Source organism: Balaenoptera physalus (assembly GCF_965194825.1).
Source record: "Balaenoptera physalus genome assembly, chromosome: 6".
NCBI classification, from domain to species: Eukaryota; Metazoa; Chordata; class Mammalia; order Artiodactyla; family Balaenopteridae; genus Balaenoptera; species Balaenoptera physalus.
This window is the reverse complement of record NC_138885.1, coordinates 55,697,007-55,720,921: the sequence shown is the minus strand read 5'-3', so window position 1 is coordinate 55,720,921 and position 23,915 is coordinate 55,697,007. Positions and strand designations below refer to the sequence as shown.

The following is a 23,915-nucleotide window of genomic DNA, read 5'->3' as shown; positions in this document are numbered from 1 at the left end:
GCTAAGTGGCCACCCTGGAGCCAATATTTTGAGAATATAAAAATTTCAGTGGGGAACAGGCAGTGGGGTAAGGCAAGGTAACAGTCGGGGAGAAGGGGAGATGACACCATTACTTGGTTAAAAAGACACCTGATCAAAAGAACATAGGGGCTGGCGGCCTAGTGAACAATGCCCAGCTGTGACATTTCTTTCTCTTTAAGACCGCCCTTGATATTCACTTTGAAACATTTTCACCTACTTGAAAATGTGTGTGTATGTGTGTGTGTAAAAAATGCCATAAGCACCAACCACTTCAGACATTTTTGTGAAATCTGTCTTACCAGAACAAGGACCTATTGTCTCCCACTCTGGGTGACTTTCACTCTGCCCCATAGCAATGAGGGAGGAACAAGCACAGTGTTTAACTACCTCTGCTATAAAGAAGCATCATCCACAGAGGTTTGATTAGTCAAACTTCAGAAGCTGTAACTAGAAACATTTAGCAGTGGCTAAAACATGCTGTCTTTTATACTGGAAATAGGGTCCCAGAATCAAGCAGAACCTCGAAAGTCCTACAACAGAACATTAAGGCATCAGAACTGTTGCACAACAGACCCTACAACTGGCTTTGACTTTAAAGTTCTTACAGTCACTGGTGGCCCTTTCTCCTTTTATACTGTTCAACTATTTATGTATTTAAAATTACAAAACATGTAAAATATAGTCAGCCACAAATAAACTGGTTATTTTGGGAAGCATTCATAATTCACTAAGTAGCTCATCTTTTAAAGTATAGTATGCAAAGTCATGTATGGAATGTTACACACACATATACAAAAAATGCATGTTTTTATTTATTCACTCAACAACCACAGACCTGAGAGCACACTGCCATGTACTGGTTATACAAAGGTAAACAGGCCCCTGTCCTCAAAATGTTTACAAACCAGAAGGCAGGCAAGAAAAACTATAAAAGCACCACAAAAGCATGTATAGGGGGCAAAGAAGCCAGAGCTATGTATTTGATACAATTTTCCCTTATACTAAGAATTGAAAAATATGTATAACTTTTCCAAGCAAAAAAAAAAAAAAAAAAAAAAAAGAGAGGAGAGTGGCAAGGAGAGAAACTGACATTTAAAGGCACAAAGAGATGAAACAGCAATCATCCTGTACATTACCATTCAAAGCTTTTTAAAAAAATAAAATGGGCTGACTGAAGCATGGACTCTTAAGAAGCCAAACATGAGTTAATACTGCTTCCATTTCAATGGGTGTTTTACTGGGGATGTGACTTTTTTTAAAGGTCATTTTTTTTCTTATCCACACTTTGCCTTTTATGAAAAATATCCAGCACTTCAGAATATAAATCAAACAGTTTGGAGTTCTCTGACATGCTTAAAAGAAATACACAGTTACAAGACAAGAGAGAAGATGGCGTGTTTTCCATACAAAATGCTTATAGTAATATGTAGTGTCTCTTTGGTTTATAGAAGTTGTACAAATATTATATCTGACTTATAGTCTTGAGGCCAAGGGCTATTTCTCTTTAACATATAGTTCTCAAAATAAAATATTTTTTCAACAAATATTTATAAAAAGCTGATTACCTGACATCCAAGCAATGGGTATCCCTGGAAGAGAAGACAGAGTTCAAGACTAGCTGGATCACTGATCAGAGGAGCTGAGGGTTAAGTGGATGCTACTGTGACCAGCTTATTAGAGCCACTAAGCAGCCATAAGAGCCAGGCCCTAGAGGTGTTAACACAGAACACTTTAATAACCTTGCCTGTTCGGGTGCATCTTGCTTTATATTTTTTCAAATATGTTATTTATCTCATCTAATGAAAGAAGAGAAAGACCAAGGAACCATGTATTATATAAGAAAAAGTACCATACAGAGTAGAGGGAATCCAAAAATTGTGGGCATGGCTAGGGAGAGAAAAAGGAAAAGAAGGACTTGGGGAAACTGTATGTGCTACATACTATGACATGAACTAGGTATATGATGAACCAATTACATGTGGTGCTAGTCCTTAAAATGTATGTAGGAGACAGATAATTATACAAGTAAATATAAAAATATATATATAATTGTAATATGGGTTTGGTACCAAAAAAATAGGCAAGAGAATAAGCCTTGGGGATATAATAAAAATGAAGCCTTATTTTCAAAGGGCCTCCCCAAAAAGCAAACAAGCAATGAACATGGAAGCCAGTGGTTCTTAAACCCTGTTTATTCCTCAGAATCACCTGGCGAGCTTAAAAAATTCTGATGCCTGGACCCACCCTCCGAGACTCTGATTTAAACTGCTCTGGGGTGAGTGATTCTAAAGTACAGCCAAGGTTGAGAACCACTGTTGTAAACTTATAAAGCAAAGATTTCATTATTGCAAGGTTAATGAAATGACTGAGGTTAAGTCTGCCCAGCTACCTGGCTAGGAACTTCAGAGGTCTACAGCCAACTGCCAAACATATCACATTCAATATTACTATAGGGTTTTATTATCATTTCAACTCAGTGAAATACAAAGGTTTTACACAGTGTCACAGAAATATGAAATGAGAGATTAATCAGGTTTGGAGACATCATGGGTGACAATTACTGCTACAGCCCTTCTCTCTGGAACATAACAGAACTGCATCTCCTTGATTGAAGTTAGATGTGAACATGTGACTTGCTTTAGCCCATGAGATGTAAGCAGAGGTGACCTGTCATTCCCAGTCAAAGCTTTTTAAGAGCCAGTGCTCAGTGATGATGTTCTATCAGCTTGAGTCCCAGAGTAAGGATGACACCACAGAATAGTACCCAGCCGACCCAGCGCGAACAAAAAAGAAAGCTTTGTAGTTTTAAGCGGTTGAGGTTTAAGGGTTGTTGCTAAAGCATACCCCAGCCTTCCTCACTGACATACCATAGAAGACTTCTGAGGAAAGGGGATTATCTAAGCACTGTGGAAGGAGAGTAAGTAGTAATTCATTAGACAAGCAATGGAGGCAAAGGACATTCGTTTAGAGAGAATTCCTTATACAAAGTCATGAATGAATGAGAAGAATGACATGGGACACTTGAGGAATTACAAAAAGATGCTCAATAAATAACTCTTCAATTTCTTCATAAATAAATGCAGTTTTGGCTTTTATTTTTTGATCACTATCTCACCCAAAAACATGCCAAGCAAGGCATTCTGATGTCTCTGTGAGCCAAGCACACATGAAAATGCCAAAGGCAATCCTATGCTTGTGTGGTCTCCGTTAAGAACTTTAGATCCCTTCTCCAGGAGGATAAGTATATCCAAAAGGCCGAATAAATGAGAGGCTAGAGAAAAGGAAACTAATATGCTTGAAGTATACTTAGAAAGAGAACAAGAGACTGAGATAGTAAACCAATTAGGCAGCAGACTGGACACGAGGGTTATTGTTTAGGAAACTAATCTGTTTTAGGCCTAAGAGTAGAAAGTTGCCTTCCTGGGTGTCAGAGAGGCCAATGAGGCAGGTGTGTGAGCAGCTGAGAGAAAAAGAGAGCCAAGTGACACCTATCCACAGAGCAAACAACAAATGTTTTTTTCAAACCAACCACTGTTAATTTCTTTTAAACTCTGTTTCTTTTAAACCTTATTATAAAATATTTAAGAGACACAAAAGACCTAATAAATAATACACTCACTAAACAGCTTATGAAATAAAACATCACCAAAAGTTAGGCTGAAGCTCCTGTGTCATCCTCCCTGATTGACCGCATCTTCTCCATACCCCCTGTTGTACCTACTCTTCTAATTTTTGGTGATATCATGCATTTCCTTATACTTTCACTATGTAAGCACATATAGGTAATATATTTTATAGTATTTGTATGTTTTTAAATTGTATATTAAAACTTAGAATGTATTATTCCTCCACTTGCTTTTTTCCTCCAGCATGTTAGTACAGATTAATCATGCTGATTGATATGTGTAGATCACCTACTTTACAAAAGTCCACTGTTGAGCAAAGTTATGTACACATTCTCCTACTGATGGACAATTAGGTTGTTTTCAATTTTTTGATATTATAAACTAGAGATCAGCAAACTAGGGCCTGTGGGAGAACCAGCTGACTGTTTTTAAAAAATGAAGTTTTATTGGAACACAGGCAGGCACATTCATTTTGTATTATGTATGTATGGCTGCTTTAACACTACAATGGCAGAGTGAAATTGAGTGGTTGCAACAGAAACCATTTAGTCCACAAGTCTAAAATATTTACTATCCGGCCCTTTAAGAAAGGAGTACCGAAGGGTTATAAACAATGCTGTTGTGAATGTTCTTGTATCCAGGTGGGAGACTTTCCCTAGGGAATATAATTAGGAAAAGATCTCCTAGGATGTAGGATAAGCAATTACTAGATTTTACCAAAATGTACAAGGTGGTTGTATACTACCACTAGCTTATACATGTTTATAAACCATTTGTGTTTCTTCTTCTAATGCTCCTATCTTTCGCCCATTTAAAAATGTATGTCTTTTTCTTATTGATTTGTAGAAGCAAAATATATATACTGATGACTAGTGCTTTGTCCATTATATGTTAGGTATATCCTTCCCAATCTGCGGCTCCCCACTTTGCTTTTTACATTTCTTCATGCCTCAGTTTTATCTGAAAAAATGAGGACTCTTAACAATAAGACAACTTCATATAGTTGTTGGAAGGACTGCATGAGTTAATATATTTAAAGTGCTTAGAACAGTGCCTGGCACATCTAAGTGTTCCACAAATATTAACTATTTATTTTATAATCACGTTTATAAAGGAAAACGAATTTTAAATTTCAATGTAAATTTATCAATCTATCCTGTTAGTATTTGTGCTATCTATCCTGTTTAAGAAATCCTGCCTTACACATTAAATTTTATGTGTCCATAAAGCAATAACCTATCTTGTTTATTTACTATCTCTGAACGCTAAGAAAGAACAGCACTTTCTGTTAATTTGGTTTCAATTAACTATTCGATGTCAGCACATTTTCTTAAAATCTAAGTACAATTTTAACACTGATCTCTCTAAAGTTCCACTAGAAAAGAGAATCCATCTAGAATATCCAGTCCCACACAAATTTTTCTTATTAAAAAGTAAATAAAAAAGACATCTGCTTATGTCCAAGATAGAGTAACAGGGACTAAATTTACGTTCTCACCAGAAACAAATAAAAAAGATAAAACTATACAAAACAATAGCTTGCAAGACACTGATCAGGCAACAAAAGACAGTGATCTCTGAGAACCCGGAAACAAAGCAGGTGAACCCTGCTACTACCCTAGCTTATTGCCTTGAGACAGCTTCCAGGCTACGGTGCAGGGGAAAGGAAACCAGGCAAAGACTACTGGACTCTCTAAATTGGGATGTTAAGAGCTGAGGTTACTGGGATACCAAAGCAGCTAGAGTTATCAGGACAGACTACCAGAGAGAAAATAGCTGCAAAGGGAGAAAAACCTCGGGATCTTCTGAGGGTCCTCCTTGAATATTCAACTGAGTACCAATCAGTGCAGGTATATGAGGAAACTACTTAAGGCTGGGTTAAGAACACCCAAAAAGATTAGAGGGAGGAGTACCTACCTCTCACATAGCACTGGTAATAATGCTTTTCCCATCAGCCAAACAGAAAAACTTTAAAATGCACAAGGCATTGATTAGACAGAAAGGTCTTGCCTCAGTAGTGGAAATAATGAGCCCAAGACTAAGCACTGTTCCAGTCTCACCTAACAAATTTTAAAAGCAAAATAGAAAGAATCAAACAGCTTCCAAGTAATTTAACTGTATCCCATAACAAGTATCAAGAATATTCTATAAAAATAAAAAACAGCCAACATACAAAGTAAAACTCACAATGTCAGGCACTAGTAAAAAAATTACCAGGCATGCAAAAGAGCAAGAAAATATGACCCACAATGAGGAGATAAATCAATTAATTGAAACCAATCTGGAACCAACATAGATGTTAAAATTAACAGACAAGGACATTAAAATCTTATTGTAACTGTCAATAAGTTAAGACATGAAAGACATAAAAATGACCCAAATTAAACTTCTTATGATGAATGCCACAATACATCAGTGGCAACAGGATAAAATATGTGGTGAATTTAGAGGGGCTTGGGGGAGCTCTATCTCTAGGGTGTCCATGGGTGGCCAAAAGATAGAAAAAAATGCTGTAAGATGAAAAATATATTGGATAGATTTAATGAAAGATCAAACACTGCACAAGAAAAAATTGAGTGAGCTTGAAGACACAGCAATAGGAAATAAAACACAGAGACCAAAGACATTGGAAAAAAATTAACAGAGCCATCAGCAGGGACAACTACTGTAAGAAAAATATACATGTCATCAGGATCCTTGAAAGGGTGGGAAAGGTGGTAGGAGGACAGAAAAAATATTATAAAAAATAATTTCAAAATCTGTTGAAACTTGATGAAAATAATAAATCTACAGATATGGGAAGGTCAACAAACCACAAGCACAAGAAATATGAAGAAAACTATACACTGCATACCATAACTAAAAACCAGTGATAAAGAGAAAAATCTTTAAAGTATTACAGAACAATAAGGAGAGATACTGAGATCAATGAAACAGATTTGAAAGTTCAGAAATAAATCCCAACATTTATGGTCAATAAATCTTTGATAAAGGAGCCAAGACAATTCAATGGGGAAAGAAGAGTCTTTTCAACAGATAGTGCTGAGAAAACTAGATATCTATATGCAAAAGTATGACCTCACACCATGCACAAAGTGGATCACAGAACTAAATGCAAGAGCTAAAATCATAAAACTCTTGGAAGAAAACAGAGGAGTAAACCTTCATGAACTCTGGCTAAACAATGATTTCTTAGTATAACATCAAAAGCACAAGTCATAGGACTTCCCTGGAGGTGCAGTGGTTAAGACTCTGTGCTTCCACTGCAGGGGGTGCAGGTTCGATCCCTGGTCAGGGAACTAAGATCCCGCATGCTGAGCTGTGCAGCCAAAGGAAAAATAAAAAAGCACACATCATAAAAGAGAAAGCTAATCACCATCAAGAAAGTGAAAAGAGAGCCCACAGACTGGAAGAAAATATTTGTAAATCATATAAGGAGGCTTGAGTCCACAGTATATAAAGAACTTCTACAGCTCAATATTAAAAGAAAAATAGCCCAATTTTTTTAATGGGCAGCAGACCTGCATTACAAAAAATGTTATGTCCTTCAGGCAAAGGAAAAATAATACGAGATAAAAATACAGATCCACACAAAAGAAAGAACACAGGAAATGATAACTACATAGGTAAATATATGATTTTTTCTTATTATTTAAATCTCTAAAAGATAATGCACTGCTGTGAAAAATAGTATGGCAGTTCCTCAAAAACTTAAAAACAGAATTAACATACGATCCAGCAAATCCACTTCTGGGTATATACCCAAAAGAATTTAACACAGTGATTAGAACAGATATTTGTACACCAATGTTCACAGAAGCATTATTCACAATAGCCAAAAGGTTGAAACAACCCAAATGTCCATCATCAGATGAATAAACAAAACATAGTATATCATACATGGAGTATTATTCAGCCTTAAAAAGGAAGGAGGGACTTCCCTGGTGGCGCAGTGGTTAAGAATCCGCCTGCCAATGTAGGGGACACGGGTTCGAGCCCTGGTCTGGGAAGATCCCACATGCCACAGAGCAACTAAGCCCGTGCGCCACAACTACTGAGCCTGCGCTCTAGAGCCCACAAGTCAGAACTACTGAGCCCGCATGCCCTAGAGCCCGTGCTCCGCAACAAGAGAAGCCACCACAGGGCTTCCCTGGTGGCGCAGCGGTTGAGAATCTGCCTGCCAATGCAGAGGACACGGGTTCGAGCCCTGGTCTGGGAAGATCCCACATGCCGTGGAGCAACTGGGCCCGTGAGCCACAACTACTGAGCCTGCACGTCTGGAGCCTGTGCTCCGCAACAAGAGAGGCCGCGATAGTGAGAGGCCCGCGCACCGCGATGAAGAGTGGCCCCCGCTTGCCAAAACTGGAGAAAGCCCTCTCACAGAAACGAAGACCCAACACAGCCAAAAATAAGTAAATAAATTAAGAAGCCACCACAATGAGAAGCCCGCCCACCGCGATGAAGAGTAGCCCCTGCTCACCACAACTAGAGAAAGCCTGGCAACAACAAAGACCCAACACAGCCATAAATGGAAGGAAGGAAGGAAGGAAGGAAGGGAGGGAGGGAGGGAGGAAGGAAATTCTGACACATGATACAACATGGATGAACCCTGAAGACATCATGCTAAGTAAAATAAGCCAGTCACAAATCGGCAAATATTGTATAAATCCACTTACATGAGGTACCTAGAGTAGTTAGATTCATAGAAACAGAAAGTATAATGGTGGTTGCCAGGGGCTGGAGGAGAGGGGAATGAGGAATTATTGTTTAATGATAGGTACAGGGAAGATGAAAAACTTTTGGAGATGAATGGTGGTGTTAAGTGCACAACAACGTGAATGTACCTAAAGCCACTGAACTGTACACTTAAGAATGGTTAAATTGGCAAATTTTGTTACGTATATTTTACCACCGCCACCAAAAAAAAAGACTACTCAGACAAAAATAATAAAAACATACTACAGATTTTATAACAGGTGAGACTAAAAATTATAACAACAGTAACATACCAGAGGAGATATAAAATATACTATTTTAACATTCATATGCTATAAGTGAAGTAATATAATAACACATGAAGGAGGTAGAAAAGGAAAAAGCAATAAAAGAACAAGTGAGAAAAATACTAAGTAAACAGCAATATAATAGATTGAAACTTAATCATATCAATAATTGCATTAAATGTAAATAATCTTAAAATTTCAATTAAAAAGCCAAGATTATCAGAGTGGATTAAAAACAAACAAGACCTACCTATATAGTGCCTACAAGAAAGTTACTTCAAATAGGAAGTAATAAAGACCCAAATATATTAACATGAAAAAGATAGGAAAAGATACACCACATTAATAGTAATCAAAAGAAAGCTAGGATGCTATCAATTTCGTAGCAAAAAACATTACAAGGGCTAAAGAAGGTCATTATATAATGATAAAGGGTCAATACACGAGCGTCTCAAAAGATGCAGAAAAGAGACTTGACAAAATCCAACATCCATTCCTGATGAAAACTCTGACAAAGTAAAAATAGTAGAGAACTTCTGTAACCTGATAAAGAACATCTATTAAAAAACATACAGCTAATATCATATTTGATAGTGAAATAATAAATGCTTTCCCCCTAAGATCAGGAACAGGATAGGAATGACTACTTTTACCACTTCTATTCAACATTTTATTGACATTTACAGTCAATTTAATAAGGCAAGAAATAAAAGGCATCCAGATTGGAAAGGAAAAAGTATAACTGTCCTTTTTTTATATATACTATTTCACTCATATTGAGTCTAAATTTCAATAGATTTTTTTTTTTTTAATTTATTTTTGGCTGCATTGGGTCTCTGTTGCTGAGCGGGCTTTCTCTAGCTGCAGCGAGCGGGGGCACTCTTCCGTTACAGTGCGTGAGCTTCTCATTGTGGTGGCTTCTCTAGTTGCAGAGCACGGGCTCTCGGCTCATGGGCTTCAGTAGTTGTGGCTCACAGGCCCTTGAGCGCAGGCTCAGTAGTTGTGGTGCACGGGCTTAGTTGCTCCACAGCACGTGGGATCTTCCCGGACCAGGGCTCGAACCCATGTTCCCTGTACTGGCAGACGGATTCTTAACCACTGTGCCACCAGGGAAGTCCCCTAAAACTGTCTTTTTCACAGACAAGATAATCAATGAAATAAAAATACTGCTTATAATAGCATCAAAAATATGAAATACTTAGACATAAACATGACAGGATATAAAAATTCTGTACACTGAAAACTACAAAAAATTACTGAGAAAAATTAAAGAAAATCTAAATAAATAGAGAGATATACTATGTTCATGCGTTGGAAGACACAATACAGTTAAGATGTCAATACTCCCCAAATTGATGTGTAGGTCTTATATACCATCAGCCAAAACCCCAGCAGATATGGATCTTGCATCATATATAAAAATTAATCCAAAATGGATCACAGAACTAAATATAAAACATTAAACTATAAAACTTCTAGAAGAAAACATAAGTGAATATCTTTGTGACCTTGGGTTGGCATAAATCTCTTCGATATCACACCAAAGTATAATTTATAACAGAAAAATCTTATAAACTAGACTCCAAAATTAAGAACACCACTCTTTGAAAAACACTAACAGAATAAAAAAATAAGCCATAGACTGGGAGAAGATATCTGCAATCACGTATTTGATAAACGACATATCTAGAATACATAAAGAGCTCAGAAAACTCATTAATAAAACAGCCCAGTAAAAACTGGGCAGCAGACTTTAACAAAGACCTCACTAAAAAAGATATATAAATGGCAAATTAGCACATGAAAAAATGTTCAACATCATTAGCCATTAAGAAAATGCAAACTAAAAGTATAATCAGATACCACTACCTTTTAGAATGGCTAAAATTTTAAAACTTTACCATACCATGTACCAAGTGTTAGCCAGGATGTGCAGGAACTGGAACTCTCACACTGCTAGTGGGCATGTAAAACAGTAAATCATTTTTGAGAAGTTTGGCAGTTTTTTAGTAAGTTAAACACACACCTACCACATAATCCAGCCATTCCACTTCTAGGTATTTACCCAAGAGAAATAAAACATGTACAGAGTGTTCATAGCAGCTTTATTTGTAATAGCCCAAAACCAGAAAACACTAAAATATTTACGAATAGGTGAATGGATAAACAAAGTGCGGTATATCCAGCCAATGAAATACTACTTAGTAATAAAAGGGAACGAGCTATTGATAAACACTCAGAGAAGAATCTCGAAATATAGTAATGAGAGCCAGACGAAAAAGAAAATCTACTGTAAATTCCATTTGTTTAACAGTCTAGAAAATGAAAACTAATGTATAAAGGCAGATGAGTTGTTGCCTGAGGAATGAGGAAGAGTGAAAGGAGAGGGGCTACGAAATGGCATAAATAAATCTGGGGGGAGGGGGGAGACGGATGCTCACCACCATGATTGTAGTGACAGTTTCACAGGTGTATGTATACGTGTCAAAACTTACCAAATTATGTGCTTTAAGTATGTATAGTTTAGTGTATGCCAATTATATCTCAATAAATCTATTAAAAATAAAACAAAAATAAAAGGCTTATAAATATTTCTATCCTAACTTCTTATAACTCAAGAATATTGTAAAGTTATTTAATGCCCAAGTACCTCCTTTTGTGATCTTTCTCAAATATAGTGACTACAAAATAAAACTCTTTTGTAAGCATAAAATTGAAAAAAGGCCTACAAATAGGGTAGATAATACAATCTGTCATAGCAATTCAGCAAATTCAGGCAGCACGGCAAAAATAGCATTCATTCAAAGATGCCCAATTAAAACTTAAGAGCAGTTTTCTTATCTTTCAAAAAAAAAAAAAATCAACTCCTGATTCTACCTACAATGTTAAGTGGTTTACAGCACCTGTGTTTACTTACACACACACACACACACACACACACACACACTCCCTCTCTCTCCCTCTCTCACTCCCCTTTCTCTCTGCAATTTCCAAACCTCCTATCTCATAATTTGTAGTTCCAAAGACAGCTCCAAAAGTTAAGAGAAATTATGGTCTTAGGAGACAATCTAGTTTAGGGATGCTTCATCAAGGCTTGACAACTCACCACAACGTTATGTGCTTGGAGACAGCCAATATTTTAAAGTATTCGTTGAGTGCTGTATGACTTTACAAAACATTTTTAAATCCTCTCATCGTTTTTCTACTGATCCGTAAAACAACGAAGTGGTCAAAGAAGTATAATCACACTTTTATTGAACATACAGATAGGAACAGATACAGTCAGGAAAGTAAACACAGATAATTTAAACAACTGTGCAATCTACACGTCAGAACCAAATCTCCTGACCCACAGTCCAATCCCTTTGATTCAGTGCATCATTTCAATTAACACAAATGTACCTTACTGTTTACACACTGAAAAATATTATTACTTACTGCTCAAAATCATCTGCAGAGGTAGCCCTGAGACCATCACCATGAACAAAGAATAACCATTTGCACTGGGCAATTCCTATAAAGTCAGTACATAAGGAAGATGATGATGCTTATCAACAATTTGATAAAACTCCTTCCCAAACTAAAATATTGTAAACAGCATAGATATTTCAGAATCAGAAAAACTAAATGTGAGGTTGAATCCTCACTACACAGCTTAAAGCTAAGGCTCACTTTCCGTTGTGAAATGGGGCTAATCATACCCACAGTACTGGTTACTATGAGGATTAAATGGTATCAACATATGTACTGCATATAATACAGTGCCTGGCACACAGCTGCTACCACTCCACCTACTACTTTTAACGATAAACTTCTAATACTTAAATTACTGATGTCTATCAAAAACTAGCAATTCTAATTTCAATATAATATATATATGCTTTAGAAATAAATACTAAATTTAGATAGAAAAAGGCTAATACTTTGTTTTTCCTTTAACTGAGTTTCACTCACAAACATGCCATTTAGGTACTCAGATTAAAAACAACAAAAACCCGCCAGCACATTTCCTTTGTAGTATACACAGACATAGAACATGCTTGAAATTGGTTCTTAATCTGTATACTTGTGAAAATTTTGATTACTGCCTTTAAAAAAATTAATCTAACTTTTCTTTAATAACTTTGAATAAGAAAACCATTCATATGAAGTGCAAAGGTGTTGTTAACAGATCTTAATGTTTATGAAGAGTGAAGTCAAGGAAAACTTAAAACAAGTTTATTAATAGTTGCCAGAGTATTAAGAATGAAAAACTCACCTGTGGTCAAGGAATCACAATGCAAAAAGTTTACTCTTTCAATAAAATTCTAAGGGTTTTATTTATAAGCAACATCACTGAAAATACTAAAGAAAAAAATGATATCTAAACTCATAATATACTTCCATAATCCATATAATTTTATGGCTGCTTCTAAATAGTATAAGCATCTTTATTTTCCTGTTTTCCACCAATATTCAAATATACCATAAAATATCCAAACACAAGCAATGTTGTATTAAGACAGTGATCTTGCTTAAATTTAACCATTGGCTGACAGGCAAGGCACCATGTAAGAGCTTTAAATGTACAATTTTGCCAGTAGATATACAAAAGTTCTAAATTAGCATATGAAAAGTAATCTACAGATGGCTATGTACAATTCAGAGAAGTCAAGTGAATAAAAGGTAGAGACTGTCTATACTTACAAACCTAAAATGGGCTAAGCAAAGCTTTCTCAATTTTCTGCCACAATTCAACACCAAACATCAGCCTCTGGGGTTGTTATGGTCTCATTATTAAAATAATAAGTAACAGTAAAGCTATTATCTACTACACCTAATTTGAGCTCCTAGACCATTCTTGAGTCTTTTACATAAATTACTTCTAATAATCACATAATCCTGCGAAGTGGATCCTACTGCGCCTACTGTATAAATGAGGAAGCTGAGGCTCAAAGTCAACCAATGTGTCCAAGGTGATCAAGGTAAGTGGTGAAGCCTAAATTCAAAGCTGCCAATGCTGTAGTAAATATCCTTGTGAAAACATTAAGATAGGAAACAACCTAAGCATTATTGACAGAGGACTGGTTAAATAAATCATGGTTCATCCATAAAAAGGAATAGCAAACAGTCATTTAAAGAAAATGAGGCAGCTTTATATGTATAAGTATGCAATGGGACAATCTCCAGAATATACTATTAAGTATGTATACTGCACTGTCTAATATAGCAGCATTGGCCACATGCAAGTTTAAATTTTAAACTATTTAAAATTAAATTTAAACATTTAGTTCTTTAGTCATACCACCCACACTTTAAGGGCTTGATAGCTACATGGCTAGTGGCTACCATATTAGGCAGCTAACTATAAAACATATCTACCCTCACAGAATGTTCTATCAGACAGCATTGATATAGAATATCTTTGGAAGAACAGAAAGAAACTGATAACAGGTGTTTCTAGGGAAGGGGACAGAAACAGCAAGGACACATTCAACATACGCACAATTAATTTCTTAACTCTGTAACATGTCATATACTACCTATTTTAAAACAACTATTTACCTTTTTTAAAAAATATCTTGTTTGGTTCTCAAAAAAACTCCTTGATTTATGCTCTTGGAAGCATAAAAGGCTCAGAAGTTCTAAAGCATAACAGCTAGAGGGTAAGGGACAGAAATCACCTCTCCAAGACTTCTTAGAAATACTCTTGCCCACTACCCTAACTTCCTTAAGCATTCACCTATTCACAATACTATTTGCGATACCATGCAAAAGATTACCAAGTTGCTATTTCTGAGGAATTAAGGAACAGGGACAGAAAAAACATCAGGAAAAAAATGCTTACAAGCTATGAAAGAGTAACTATGGTCAAAAGGCACAGGGGAAAGTTCTATTCTTTTGGGAAGAAAGGCACAGGTCACACTGTCACATCTCTCTTCTTTTTTTTTACTTCCATTTACTGCTCTACAGAGGAGCACTTAAAAGCAACAGTCTTTCAGTTCTGCTTTGAAGTCACTTTTTTTTTTTTCCCAAATGTCGTATTTCTTCAAACGATATAGTACACTGAACAAGTGAATTGCTATATGCCTCAATTTCCTCACCTGTAAAACAGAAACCTGTTGCCTAATCAATGTTATTCACTAACTACTGGACATTTTTGCCTAGGAGAGGGAACAGCCAAACCTTTGAGAACAAAAAAGGCACAGTGGTCAGATACTCCCAAATAACAAACAACAAAACATTTGAATTGTTACTTTTCTCTCATTGGGGGATAGATGGTCCACTCCGGGAGGCTGAAGTACCTGAGGATGGTTCAAATATATGAAAATCTACCCTGGAAGAAAAATGAATAGGAACAAGATCCCAAACCACTCACTTTCCTGCACACTGACACAGCATTCTCATTCTCTTCCTCTTCCATGGAGCTCAGCCACCGTTTAGATCTGGTCTAGCTCCAGAGCGTGCCTTTCTTTCAGCATTGCCCAAAACATACTGCCTTTCACAATGAGTTTAGGCAGGTCAGAGATCTGTGCCAGGGCAGACAGAAGGGCAAGCTGGTGTCCACAAAGTGACAAGGACATGAATTTGTCCCCACACAGACTGGTGACCAGGAAGCCTGCCCAAATTTCAGGAATCTGGGTTTATGGGAAAAGAAAAGCATGATACAGGCCTAACAGACAGGAATGTCATTCAGGGACTCCAATAGCTAATCATATCCACAAGTATTCAAGGAAGTCAACTTACTAAAGAAATCATCCTATAAAATATAAGACCAAGCAAGAAAGATATAGTATTGTGAAGAAGGACATATGACAATTATTTCCAGAAATTTATATTTCCAAGTTGTTATTAAATTTTTAAATGTAATAATTACCAATATGTAACTTAAATCCTCAAAAATGTATAGGGCAGATGTTAAATTCACTTTATACAACTGTTACATAGAAACCTCAACACTTACATAGCTTAGACTATTATACATTTACTTAAGGGAGTAAGACACTTGAGACTGAGTTTATATTAATGGGAAAGTGCAAAGAAACTTGCCAACATGTGCCAGTTCCATGGCCCACAGGTAATGAGCATTGCCTGCCTGTGCCAGTCAGATCACCAACCAACATTACTGTGAAGGCCATGAAAGAAGCTGTTAATACTCTGGTTTAATCTCAGCACAGACCAGAGCAGCAGATTAGGCAGAACTTTACATCAGTGGCAGGTCTCCCAAGTTCTCTTGATGCCACAGAATTCATAAGTGGGATCAGTATGTTCTAAAAAAACATGGTACTGCAAAAGGAAAAAAAGGTTCCACAGCATCAAGCAGTGTAATACTTGAAACCTCATCATCAGAGTGACAGTTTTCAAGTGCCATTTATGATGCCCTAGTCTGGAAACATCCCAGCTAACCCATCTGATCAACAATTTCACAGATGGAAGCACTTGATGGCTAATTGGCAAGTCTATTATTCAAATAAAACAGCTCTCTGTACCTCTTCTTTCATTATTACAAGTCAAGGTACAACAAGATTGGTCATTCAAATTAGCTTAATAATAGAAGCCTCCTTCCAAAAATAATTTTTTTAATGAAACCACACATTTTGACAATTAGTTTAGAGCACTAATCAGTTTCTGAACAGTAAGGAAAATGTTTTATAAACTAAAAGGAGTAAGAAGTATAAACCTTCTTTAAAAAGTTGTACTATTTGTTTCCTCTGTCTTCATCAATATGTCAAGATATACATTGTCACAGGGAATAAAATGAATGAAATATTTACTCATTCCTTAAATATTTTAAAAACATTGGCCAAGTATTACACGTCATAATGAAGGAAAATCCTCTCAAATATTTTAGGTTTCCTAAAAAATTGTAAAGCAAGAATCTTCTCTTCACCTACATTTTACAATAAAAATTCCAGACTGTTTAATGTTTTTTAATTTATGAAGCAAGTAGCCAGTGACAACATTATTATAGATATTATCTACCTGAGGACATGTTGTTGATGTAGATAGGCTTTGGCATCAGAAGGACTTGTGTTCCAACTCTAGCTCCACTTCTTGTTAGTTCCGTGACTTGACCCTATAATATGGAAATAATTATCCCTACCCATATAGGATTGTTGTGAGGATTAAACGAGGAGATTATATACATAGAACATCTCACATTAAAACACGGGAGCCCTCAGCATTCGTCCATTTGGCTCTCATCCCTTTCTCCACACCACTGCTATAAACTCTAGAGGGGAATCCTGATACAACTGTCAAAATATGTGAGTTCTCTTTACAGATCCATACATTTGCTCCAGATCCCACTGAAACTTACATTCCCTGTTTAGAGTATCTGGCTATCTCCCTATATTGCTACAATTTTCATAGATGCCAAGGAAATCCCCAGGAAGAACCTTGTAGAAAGACTGAGCTATAAAATATTTGAAGACCTCAGTTAGCCTATAAAATAGTAACTAGGAAATGCATATAGTAACCAGAACCTGCAAGTGGGAAGGAAATAGTAGCCGGAAACTGTGAAACTAGTTATAAGCTAAAGTAAAATCAAAATTAACTCCCCATAGTGATATAGCAATATAATGGGAACAAAAATGTATTTTAGTAGGTAATAAAATATGTAGTTTCCCATGATGTAAAAGAATACCTTTTCTATAAAACAGAAAGGGGTACTTTTCCAAAACTAGGTTTTGTCATTCTACTATCTACTTTTGATAAGCATTTTGCTTCTAATTACTCAGGCTCTTGTGTTTACAACACTAGCTAACAAAGAACTAATAGTTAACAGAGAGATGCCACAGGCAGGTAAGAATGTAATCAAGTAAAAACAGAGGAAATGAATATACAATGAATGAGAGAAAAGTGTAACTATCATAGTCATTACTTAACTCTTCATTGTCCCTAAGCCTTCCCTTTGTGCCCAACACAGGCATTCATTCAGTCTCCTGGAAGGAAGAGCCTGTGAAATCACTGGCAACAGTTTGAAAAGCAGCACTGGGAGGCTGCCCACTGCAGACCACTGCCCTGCTCTCGTGGCATGCTTCCAGGATGCTCAACCCAGAAAATATTCCACAAAGAACCACCCTGAATGCATGTTGTGGGAGAGAACACTGGCCATGTCTGTCCACATTTTAAGTGAGTATGATAACCTAAAGAACTGTCCAAATGATAATATGAACTGAAAAATTAGAAACTATGTAACACAAGTTTAAGATAGGAAACCCAAAGATCAGTGTACCAAATGAGCATGGTTACCAGTAAATCTAACACGTAAAACAATGTTGAGGGTAGGGAAGGAAAAGACATAAATTGGATTTTTATGATCGTAACATCCTATACATTTGGAATATTAAGATTATGCTGTAACATCTTAGTTTCCTATATTAGACAGAGGTATCTTCTCTTGTTTCTCACCCCATATACCCTTCCTACCAAAAGCAGTATCAGCTGTCATGGATCCATCATATCCTTGACTTTAATTTTAAAATCTTAACATTTCATTTTTCCTCATAATTTTGATTTTCTATTTCATCAGAATGTGATTAATTTTGGAAGACAATTTCACTATAACTGAAAACACGTCACTGCTCCCCTTATGTTCTAAAGAATTCAAGCAAAGTCATTTACAGTAATTTCATATCAAGACAGAATTTAACATTCACAAGTGTCAAAGACCTTTCCCGTTGAAAGACCAGTCACAACTAGAATGTTCAAACAAAAGAACACAGATTAACTATAGTGCACCCACCAGATAGTTGGTTTTGTTTCCCTTTCACTTGAGAACTCTCAAGAACAGATTTGAGACTCCTCAGGAGCACATTTTTCATGGGGTTTAATAACTATTCAGAGGAATTATACTACAATGACACCTAGAAAGAGTATGCTCTAATTAGCTTGTTTTTGACCTGACCTCTTTCGAATTTTTTACAGTAGAAACATCAGCTCAAGTATATGAATAGAATAATTAGGAACTATACTTTTTAAAATAATAAAATTATTACATGACAAGAGCAGCAAATGAAAAAAAATTAAAAGCATTTTGTATTTTTCCTTTGTTTCTAAAGCAAAATCACTATTTATTTGTAGTTAAGCAAAAAAATACAAGAATTAAAATTTCTTGACCCTTCCCTATTTCTCAATAGGAACAAAAATGGCCAAATTAATCTAACAATGTTTAGAAAGGCTCTTTGTAAATGTTCAGAGGATCACATCAGGATACTCAAAGAATCAAAGCGGGGAAAAAGGTAACCAGAAGCACCCATCAGCATGTAAAAACTGTCAATACAGACAGGTTACAGAGATCAGGAACATAAAGAGAACTCATAAAAAGCCTTTTGTAAACACCTGCTCATTTTCATGCTACTGCACCAGCAGTAAATAAAGGTTTTATTTCAAATGTGGCTGAAGCCACACCAGAATCTCTCCAGTAGATAAATACACAATAAAAATAAATCATAATCTGTAATTTATTTTAAAACAGTACCGTAGTAGCTTCATGTCTCCGCTTCCATTCTTGCCTTAAGTCTCATCTCCAGAGTATCCAGGTTCTTTAAAAATGGAAGTATGATGAGCATAACTCCTTTGCTCAAAAATCTCTAACAACCTCCCAACTCACTTGGAAGAGAATTTTCTACAAGGCCCTGCATGATCTAGTCTCTGGCAACTGCTATAGTGTTACCCTCTTCAACTCCAAGGAGAATATGGAATGTCTAAGTAAGGCATGAAAAAAAGTACTGAAAAATAAAATGAATTTCTGATTATGTTTTACTTGGCAGCTTTTTAAAAAAAGTTTTACTAAAGGAAAATGTTATTTAATGTTATTCACTGACTTGTTCTTTTGCTTTAATTTTTGTGGTTGTTCATTAAAAAGAGAGAACATTATTTATGAAGTGGAAATTCCTTTTGTCTCCCTCCCTTCTCATGAACTTGGTATGAGTTATCCAGGCATGTGTTATGTGTTATACACTATGGTAGCCACTATCTACATGTGACTATTTAAATTTAAGTAAAATTAAAAATTCAGTTCTTCAGTCACACTAGGCACATTATCATGGACTCAACAACTACATGTGGCTACAAAATTTAAGTTAATTAAAATTAAAATTAAATAAAATTTAAAATTCAGTTCTTCACTTGTTCTAGTCACATTTCAAAGGCTTAATAGCCACATGTGGCTGATAGCTATTGTATTAGCACAGATATAGAACATTTCCTTCACAGCATAAAGTTCTATTGGACAGTGCTGCTATAGAACTTGTAATACTTTTACTAAAGTTACATGCCCTTAAAAAAAAGTTATTCTATGTTTTTAAAATTAGCATTAATGCTTTCATATTGTATGTATATATCTACAACCTGAAATTTTCTCTTAATATGTTTGTAAGGTCTATTATGCATATTGAGATATAGAATCTAGTTCATTTTAACTGCTGCATAATATTCCATCATAATGCATTTTGGCACAGATAGACACTTAAGTACTTTGCAATTTTTCAGTAATCCAAACTGCCACACCCACACCAACCCTAAGGAAAAAGGCTTCCATGAGAATTCTTGCTTCTCCAAGTCTTCATTAACACTTAAAACAACAAACTTTTGTTTAAAAAATTAATCTAATACTTGTTTTACTTTTCATTTCCCTGATATACGGTGAGGTTGAGTATCTTTTCATGTTTGTTGGCAAATCTTGTTCTACAGATTATCATTTCATGATCTTTTTTCCTCTGGGTCCTTTTTGTGTTACTGATTTATGGTTCCACTAAATGTGTTGTGAATGAACGTGTCGCAAACATCTCCTCTTGCTCTACTACTTGTCTTTTAAGTTTGTTTCTATTGTCTTTGTTAGGGCAAGAGTTAGTAATGTATTGAGGTAGTCAAATTACTAATCTTCTCTTTTGAGTTCTGCTTTCCTATTTTGAGGTCATAAAGGATGAAATTTTCTTCCAAAAAATATTTTTTGGGGCTATGTACTGTGTGTCTGACATGGTCACGGGTTAGTTTATTTAATTCTTATAAGAATCATCTGAAGTAGATATTGTTACTCTCATTACAGAGATATGGTAATTGAATTTCTTATTGTGGTAAAATATACATAACATAAAATTTACCATTTTAACCATTTTTAAGTGTACAATTCTGTGGCATTAAGTACATTCACATTGTTGTGCAATCATCAGCACTATCTATCTACAGAACTTTCATCTTCCCAAAGTGAAACTCTGTACCATTAAACACCAACTCCCCATTCCACTACAACCCCCAACTCCTGGCAACCACCATTCTACTTTTTGTCTCTATGAATCAGACTACTCTAGTAACTCATTTAAGTGGAATCATAAAATATTTGTCCTTTTCTGACTGGCTAATTTCACTCAGCATAATGTCTTCAAGGTTCATCAATGTCATAGCATATGTCAGAACTTCCTTCCTTTTTAAGGCTGAATAATATTCCACAGTTTTAATACACCACACTTTGTTTATCCACTCAGCCATCAATAAATACAAGTTGCTTCCACTTTTTGGCTATTGCAAATAATGCTGCTATGAAATGGCTGTACAAATATCTGACTCCCTACTTTCAATTCTTTGGGGTATATACCCAGACATGAATTGCTGGATCATATGGCAATTCTGTTTAATTTTTTGAGGAACCACCATAGCATTTTCCACAGAGATCACACAATTTTACATTCCTACCAGCAATGCACAAGGATTTCTCTACACTCTCACCAACAGTTGTTTATTTGCTACATATTTTTGGATAATAGCCATCCTAATAGGTGTGTCTTCCAAAATTATAAAGTTTAGTCTTCACACGTAGGTCTTCAATACATCTGATATACATTTTTGTGTACAGAATAATGTAAGAATCTAATGTTAGTTTTCCCCCCATATAGAAAGCCACTTGCTTCAGCATCATTTAATGAACAGGCCTCTCCTTCCCCACTAATTTTTAATACCATCTCTATTATAAATCAAGCTCCCATATATGCATGAGTCTATTTCTGGACTTTCTATCTGATTATGCTGATCTACCTGACTATTTCTATACCAATATAACACTACTTGAGTCACACAGCATTAAAATATATTTTGATATTTGGTAGAGCAGTTTCTTTTTCCTTTCTAAGAATTTATTTGCTATTCTTGGATTTTTTTTCTCCTATATGAATTTTAGAATCAGTTTCCTAATTCCATGAAAATTTTGGTTGATATTTTTATTGGAACTGCATTGAATTTATGATTAACTGGAGATAACTGGCATGTGATACTGAGACTCATCATTCATGAAAGTTTATTATTTCTTCATTTATTCCAGGCATTTTCCCCCATTACTATGTTAAATTAATTCTTTCTATAAAATGTTAGACCAAAATCTGATAGACAGATAACTGAAAGAACATTTCTATTCCAAGACTCATAACAGAAACCAAAAAAATAGTTATTGGTTATAAATATAAAATCTGTATACTGTGTGGATTTGGGAGTTATAACAAATAAAATAGATCATATCCAATTCATGAAGTTATTTTTTTAAGTCTAGCGACCTGAAATAATCCTTCAAAATGTAGCTTACATCTCACCACTTTCAGAAAGCCTTCTCTGACCACTCACATACAGTATTTTCCCTTATTTTTGCATCTGAAATTTACTGAGGTCTGTGTTAGAAAGGTACAATCTGATAACTTATAGGCAACACATAGTTTGTGCTTAGTTTTGCCTATATCATGTTTCTTAAAAACCAGAGACTAAAAAAATTAGGGAATTTCACACAAAAATCATAGGATTTCTGACTTGCAGGTTGTATGTCACTCTCTCTCAGTTAAGGGAGATTCCATTTCCATGCTTCCTTGATTACCAGGGCAGGCAAATCACACACTGATTCTTAAAGCTTCCACCTAAAAGTGACCTGTTAATTTCCAACTCACACTCCATTGGCCAAAGCAAAATCATGAGCAGGCTAAGTTCAAAAATGATGGAAAAGTATAACCCTATTATGTACCTCGAAGGTTAAAGGACAAAAATATTTCATATAACTGATGACTTTACCTTCAAACTCTTTCCTCCTACCTATTCTTCAAACTACCACTAGAATTACTTTTCAAAAACACAGATTCATTTATCCCACAGCTCTGCTTAAAAAAAATCTTCATTAAAGTACAACACTTACTGGGGAAAAAGTAAAAATCACTAAAAATGGCATTCAGTACCTTTTATAATTTACTCCAAACTCCCTTACCATCTTCTTTTCCCATTATTTCCCCTCACATCACCTATTCTCCAGGCCTTTCTCAATATGTGTTGGCTATATTCCAAAATTTAGCTCAAGCATCATTTCCTCAATTCAGTCTCACTTTCCTTTTTTGGGAAAAAAATTAAGTACCACATCCTCTACAAATCACATTATTTACAATAAGCACTAGTATTGGCTAATTCAAAGTAGTTAATATGTGCCAGGCACTTGAAACATAACTGCTGTGTGTCTACTAGAATGTTAGGTCCCTAGATTAAGTAACAATGCTCTTGTTTACCTTGGTGTTCCCTATAGCATAACACCCAACACATAAAAACTCAAAATACTGGCCTAAAGAATGTAAATACAAGACGAGATAATAAATGTCATTGACATTTTACTTAAGTTTCATTTACTTTTAAGCTTATCTTGACTCTTTCTAAAGCTAACATGGACCAAGAGACTTAAACAAAAACTTTTAGATGGAATTCCCTAGTGGTCCATTGGTCAGGACTCCAAGCTTCCACTTCAGGGAACACGGGTTCGAACCCTGGTTGGGGAACTAAGATCCCGCAAATCACGTGGCATGGCCAAAATATAAATAAATAAAATAACTATCATTAAACTATTAAAAAAGAAAACTTTTAGATACTGCAGACTATGCTTTGGCTAGGCCCATCTGTTGGGTTTAGTCTTGACTGCTTTTGGAAATAGTTTAGTTGCCAAGACCTAAGTTGGGATAGTTATGAAGACAACCGAGCAGTCAAATTACAGCAGTAAATACTTTTAATACAATCATCTCACATCTTTCAGTAATTTCAAGTTCAAAAGCACTTTAGCAAAGTAAATAAAAACACACATTTGAAATAATAGCTATTTGTTTACAAATTTTAATAGTTCTAATAAAACATCTGTTTCGGCTTCACTACTGATAAGTTAGATTGAAGTAGGGGATTGTGGACAGATTTAATGATTTTAGCCTGCTACTGTTCACGTATTAACATTTAAAAATGTAATATTTAAGAAAAACTTTAAGTTGTTTTATAGGTATGC

General features: G+C 35.6%; 1 protein-coding gene across 2 annotated transcripts in view; it reads right to left on the bottom strand.

The window, feature by feature from the left end:
- The window catches only part of PSMD14 (proteasome 26S subunit, non-ATPase 14), a 90,571-nt gene that overhangs the window by 54,359 nt on the left and 12,297 nt on the right, over positions 1-23,915 (bottom strand). Inside the window, exon 2 of one of the 2 annotated variants that reach the window (XM_082465183.1) lies at positions 16,613-16,706. The exons of the other annotated variant lie outside the window; for it this stretch is intronic. The gene's annotated coding sequence lies outside the window, so the exon portion shown is untranslated. The remainder of the gene's footprint in view (positions 1-16,612; positions 16,707-23,915) is intronic. 2 annotated transcript variants of the gene reach the window in all.